Source organism: Musca vetustissima, unplaced genomic scaffold (genome assembly GCF_032173495.1).
Source record: "Musca vetustissima isolate MV318-11 ecotype Yass unplaced genomic scaffold, APGP_CSIRO_Mvet_v1 utg23153, whole genome shotgun sequence".
Lineage (NCBI taxonomy): Eukaryota > Metazoa > Arthropoda > Insecta > Diptera > Muscidae > Musca > Musca vetustissima.
In genome coordinates this window covers 1-7,129 of record NW_026877073.1, presented here as the reverse complement: position 1 = coordinate 7,129, position 7,129 = coordinate 1, and positions in this window count along the sequence as shown.

The following is a 7,129-nucleotide window of genomic DNA, read 5'->3' as shown; positions in this document are numbered from 1 at the left end:
GCCCATTGCTTGGCCCATTTGTACAATAATCGACCAGCAGCCACTTGAGATCAATTAATCCCTTTAAGTTTTTCATTCTCAACACTCCCCTCGGCCAACTCTCGTTCATGCTGGGCAATTTTGAGTGATGTGGATTCAAGTCTTTATCTTTTAGTTTTACTTTCGAATATCTCCCTCCCCCAACTCCAGAAAACAATTAGTTGGGGGAAATTTATGTCAAGTCACACTTTGGCCTCATCCAATTGCTGTTGTTGTCTGTCCGCCCGTCCGTTCGACATTTCGGATAAGTGGAATGTTATATTGTATACTTCTTCCCCACAAAATTCTACCCGATTCCCCGGGGGTTCCAGTTGTTGATATTGTCAAATATTTGTTGTTTATTCTGGCAGGGGTGTTCGATACGACCCTTCCTATTTCAAACTAAGGAAGTGTTGATTTGTTCGATATGTTCCATGTTCCGAAAAGTGATTAGGATAGTGACAACATTTCCGTAATGGATTCGAGAACATGAAAACAATTGAGGGCTTAATGGAAAAATTTATACTAAATTAAGATTTTGCACAGAATATTTTTTCAAGAGCCAACAAAGGCGTAGATTTTTTAAAGAATATTTTTTAAGCACTAAAACAATCGTGGAATTTTTAAGGAATATTTTTTCCAGGAAAAAGAAGGAGTGGATTTTCTAAAGAAAATTTTTTTAAGGACAAAAAACAGGCATGGATTTTCTAAAGAATATTTTTTTAGGACCAACAAAGGCGTGGATTTTTTAAAGAATATTTTTTCTAGGACCATCTGAGGGGTGGATTTTTTAAAGAATATTTTTTCTAGGACCATCTGAGGCGTGGATTTTTTAAAGAATATTTTTTCTAGGACCATTTGAGGCGTGGATTTTTTAAAGAATATTCTTTCAACAACCATCTGAGGCGTGGATTTTTTAAAGAATATTCTTTCAACAACCATCTGAGGCGTGGATTTTTTAAAGAATATTTTTTTCTAGGACCATCTGAGGCGTGGATTTTTTAAAGAATATTTTTTCAAGGACCATCTGAGGCGTGGATTTTTTAAAGAATATTTTTTCGAGGACCATCTGAGGCGTGGATTTTTTAAAGAATATTTTTTAAATAATATTTTTTTCGAGGACCATCTGAGGCGTGGATTTTTTAAAGAATATTTTTTCGAGGACCATCTGAGGCGTGGATTTTTTAAAGAATATTTTTTCTAGGACCATCTGAGGCGTGGATTTTTTAAAGAATATTTTTTCTAGGACCATCTGAGGCGTGGATTTTTTAAAGAATATTTTTTCTAGGACCATCATAGGCGTGGATTTTTTAAAGAATATTTTTTCGAGGACCATCTGAGGCGTGGATTTTTTAAAGAATATTTTTTCAACGACCATCTGAGGCGTGGATTTTTTAAAGAATATTTTTTCTAGGACCATCTGAGGCGTGGATTTTTTAAAGAATATTTTTTCGAGGACCATCTGAGGCGTGGATTTTTTAAAGAATATTTTTTCGAGGACCATCTGAGGCGTGGATTTTTTAAAGAATATTTTTTCCAACAAAGGCGTTGATTTTTTAAAGAATATTTTTTCCAACAAAGGCGTTGATTTTTTAAAGAATATTTTTTCAACAACCATCTGAGGCGTGGATTTTTTAAAGAATATTTTTTCAACAACCATCTGAGGCGTGGATTTTTTAAAGACTATTTTTTCTAGGACCATCTGAGGCGTGGATTTTTTGAAGAATATTTTTTCTAAGACCATCTGAGGCGTGGATTTTTTGAAGAATATTTTTTCTAAGACCATCTGAGGCGTGGATCTTTTAAAGAATATTTTTTCGAGGACCATCTGAGGCGTGGATTTTTTAAAGAATATTTTTTCAAGGACCATCTGAGACGTGGATTTTTTAAAGAATTTTTTTCTAGGACCATCTGAGGCGTGGAGTTTTTAAAGAATTTTTTTTCTAGGACCATCTGAGCATCTACATTCACTCCACACAAATATTCCAAAATCGAGCACAATTTCAAGTATCAAATTACTGACAAATAATCCAAATGCTGCCCTGAAAAAATATTTACACAATAAATGAATGGACGGATTTTCATGGATTTTCAATAAAACAAAAACACTTGAAGATTAGCTAGATGTGTGTGTGTGTGTGTCACTTCTGCCGGTCAATTGTTTGCTGGCCACTTGCATTTGAATACAAACAGATGTCCATGGAGAAATATTTTTGTTTATTCAATTGCATGTGCCAATTGAGAAGAAAATATATTTGGACTAGTTTTAAGGTAATAAAAACAAAAAATAATAATTTACATATTACACACAAACATACCCACACTCAAACATTCATGTCCATGTGTGAAAGACCCTTAACATCTGTATTTTAGATGCAGACACAAAGTCTGCTTCTTCTTCGTTGTCTATTCCATATGATGGTACAACGAATGGCCTGTGTAGAGGGAATTTCCCTTCATAAAAAATCCAGCAGCTAACTAAGAATGATAGATGCCTGAATATCCCAAAGAAGATGCTATGTGAACATGTAATAAAAATTAGCGAACCTAATCTACGGGGAAACCCCCAAAGATGCCATGGGACAACAAATCTCTGCTCACCTGAATTACTCGCGGTTCGCATTCACAAAATGCCATGGAAACTCACAGACACACACTTGGCTACCTAGAAGCGCCCAGTGCGCTTAACACGGAAACGCCGTAACGTGACACGGACGTGCCGTGTCATAAAATTCCGTTCGTCAGAACCAATAACAAAATATTGGCTTTTTGGCGATTACTTATGAATGTGCCACAATGTTGCAAACAGACGGATCAGTGCTCTACCTAAAATTGCCAAACACCAGGATCAGTAAAAGGCGCGTGAGAACAAAACCATAACTCTGCTCAGGACAAGGATTGATGAAAGAAACCCCGAATCTCCGATTCAGGAGAATGCTTTTGTTTTAGAGGGGAATTTATTTTTATGCTGATACTAATCGAGGGGAAAACCCCTTGACACACCAAAAATCCTCAGGAAAAATCACGTTCCAGGACACACACACAGGCACGTAGGATATTAGAAAGGGGGCGCTGAAGGTGCGGGTGAGCAAATACGCGTACATACATGTGTTGTGGTGTTATTTGAGGATTAACAATATTATCACATATCCACCATAAATGCACACAAACGGACGGACACAGAAGGATCTGTTTTTGTGTGACCACTGCTGGACTGCGGCAGACAGCATGTGCAGCTCATAAAACCCAAAATGGTATTTGCTTCTTCAAATTTTATTTAAGGATTTTCCCTCCCGGTAAAGGCCACTGATTTGAAAGAGGTGTCATATTCCCATTGAAATTTTTTTCTTCCACTTTGGTGTTCTCATATTTTTTTTCAAATTTCCATTTCACACACACACACACACACTCGGATAGATGATAGATTAATGAAATATGACCGAATTTTATTTTGTTGTGAATTCTACTTTCATAATTTTGTTGTTTCAAAAAATTTTGGGGAACTCCATTTATGGTTCGAGTATCATGGTCTTATCGTTTCACTATTTTCCTAATCCTTAATGAATGAAAATTCTCCGTAACAAGACAATGACAAGTTTTAAGTTTCATATTTATGATTAATGGGATATCGAATTAATTGTGGAGCAAAAAATGTATTAGGAGGATATGTGGGTGGTCTACTTGGAAAAAATAATTTAATTTGAAGAAGTACAGATTTTTAAAGCAATATTTATTAAAGAATTTTTAAAGAATATTTTTAAAAGACCAACAGAGGCGTGATTTAAATTTTTTCTATGTCACCATTGGCGTGGATTTATTAAAGAATATATCGTAAAGAATTATCTGAGGCATGAATTTTTTACAGAATATTTTTTATTAACCATCTGAGGCGCGGATTTTTAACGAATATTTTTTAAGGACCATCTGAGGCGACGAATATTTTTTAAGGACCAAATCAGCTAAGGCGTGGATTTTTTAAAGAATATTTTTGCAAGGATCAAATCAGCTAAGGCGTGGATGTTTTAAAGAATATTTTTTTAAGGACCAAATCAGCTAAGGCGTGGATTTTTTAAAGAATATATTTTCAAGGACCAAATCAGCTAAGGCGTGGATTTTTCAAAGAATATTTTTTGAAGGACCAACAGGTCTAAGGCGTGGATTTTTTAAAGAATATTTTTCAAGGACCAACAAGGCTAAGGCGTGGATTTTTTAAAGAATATTTTTCAAGGACCAACAAGGCTAAGGCGTGGATTTTTTAAAGAATATTTTTCAAGGACCAACAAGGCTAAGGCGTGGATTTTTTAAAGAATATTTTTCAAGGACCAACAAGGCTAAGGCGTGGATTTTTTAAAGAATATTTTTCAAGGACCAACAAGGCTAAGGCGTGGATTTTTTAAAGAATATTTTTCAAGGACCAACAAGGCTAAGGCGTGGATTTTTTAAAGAATATTTTTCAAGGACCAACAAGGCTAAGGCGTGGATTTTTTAAAGAATATTTTTCAAGGACCAACAAGGCTAAGGCGTGGATTTTTTAAAGAATATTTTTCAAGGACCAACAAGGCTAAGGCGTGGATTTTTTAAAGAATATTTTTCAAGGACCAACAAGGCTAAGGCGTGGATTTTTTAAAGAATATTTTTCAAGGACCAACAAGGCTAAGGCGTGGATTTTTTAAAGAATATTTTTCAAGGACCAACAAGGCTAAGGCGTGGATTTTTTAAAGAATATTTTTCAAGGACCAACAAGGCTAAGGCGTGGATTTTTTAAAGAATATTTTTCAAGGACCAACAAGGCTAAGGCGTGGATTTTTTAAAGAATATTTTTCAAGGACCAACAAGGCTAAGGCGTGGATTTTTTAAAGAATATTTTTCAAGGACCAACAAGGCTAAGGCGTGGATTTTTTAAAGAATATTTTTCAAGGACCAACAAGGCTAAGGCGTGGATTTTTTAAAGAATATTTTTCAAGGACCAACAAGGCTAAGGCGTGCATTTTTTAAAGAATATTTTTCAAGGACCAACAAGGCTAAGGCGTGCATTTTTTAAAGAATATTTTTCAAGGACCAACAAGGCAAAGGCGTGGATTTTTTAAAGAATATTTTTCAAGGACCAACCTTCAACACACTGTGGTACAGCGTATTATGTCTTTGTGCATATGTTTGTAACAGGCAAAAATAATCGAGATAGACGCATGGTTCCTTTTGAGAATATGCATAGAATCACTTTCTGAGTCGATTTATGCATGTCCGTCCGTCCGTCTGTCCATGTAAAATTGTAAACAAAGTACAGGTCGCATTTATTATCGGAATTGGATGAAATTTAGCACAGCTCATTTGTTTGGCCCAAGGACGAACCCTATTGAAATTGGGAAAAATCGGTTCATATTTAGATATAGCTATCATATATATTTTCGTCCGATTTAAGGTAAATGGCGTACCAAAGTCCCTATATATCTTTCGATTTGCACGAAATTTCACATAGCGTACTGAATTAAGTCTAGAATGATGTGTGCAAAGTTTCGTGAAAATCGGTTCCGATTTAGATATAGCTCCCATATATAGTTTCGTCCGATTTTAAGTAATTGGTGCAACCAAAGTCCCTGCAATTCTTTTGATTTGCACGAATTTTGGTATAGCGTACTGAATTAAGTGTAGAAAGATGTGAGATAAATTTTGTGCAAATCTCCTATATATATTTTCGTCCGATTTTAAGTAAATGGTGCACTAAATTCCCCTAGCTAGGCCGATTGATGTTAGTCGGTTTAGATATAGATAAAGATCACATATTTAAGTTCGTTCAATTTCATATCAATGTTCCTTCGAAAAGGCTACGTCTGTTAAGAAACATATGTAGAATATACCCAAGGTGGTGAAGGGTAGCATATAGTCGGCCCAGTCCGGCTTTACTACATTCCTTACTGGTTGTGAATGATGCAGCAAACTCCCAATATTTGTCCCAATATTTCAACAAGACTGATAGCGGTGATAATTATCAGGCTATGACTATGGTCCCGAATATGCCCCATAAAATGCCGAAGGTACCCCAGGTAGGGGCATATTCGGCGAATTTGACTTTTTTTACAAAACTGTAAAAATATTCAACTAATATGTGAATGGATACAGTTAAAAATTTGGAATACGAGTTAGGGTTGAGATGTAGAGTCTATTTAAGGAGATTGTTTTTGTGTACGAATGGTACTATATTTGGTACAAATTTAATTTGGAGATTCAAATCGAACTGGAATCCTGAATTTTGAAATTAACATTAACAAAAAGTACTAAATCGGATTTGGGTGAACCGATAGAGCGGGAACAATGAAATTTGAAGTCAGGATCATTGTAGGGGTTTATGATAAGGAATAGAACTAAAATCATTAAATATGGAGTCAGGATGATGTAATAAGTTTTTGAAATTTGTACTAATGTGTACTAAATTTGGTACAATTTGAATTGTGGGTGAAGCGATAGAGTTGAACTCCTGAAGCGTGGATTTAGGATCACTGTGGGGATGTTGGTTTGGGTTAAGTTGGAAGTTTTTGTGTTATTGTTATTGTGTACTAAATTTGGTACAATTTAAATTGTGGGTGAAGTGATTGATTAAGAAGGAGGTTTTGGAAATTCGTACTAATGTGTACTAAATTTGGTACAATTTGAATTGTGGGTGAACCGATAGGAGGTTTTGGAAATTCTGAAACTTGTGATTAAATTTGGTACATGTTGGTGTGGTTAAGTTGGAAGTTTTTGAAATTCGAGTGTGAAATCATGAAATTTTACAATTTAAATTGTGGGTGAAGTGATTGATTAAGAAGGAGGTTTTGGAAATTCGTACTAATGTGTACTAAATTTGGTACAATTTGAATTGTGGGTGAACCGATAGAGTTGGAATCCTGAAACTTGGATTTAGGATCACTGTGGGGATGTTGGTTTGGGTTAAGTTGGAAGTTTTTGAAATTCGTACTACTGTGTACTAAATTCGGTACAATTTGAATTGTGGGTCAACCGATAATGTGGGAATCCTGAAATTTGGATTTAGGATGACGAAGACGAGGATGATGAAGTTTTGGAAATTGGTACTACTATGTACTAAATTTGGTACAATTTGAATTGTGGATGAACC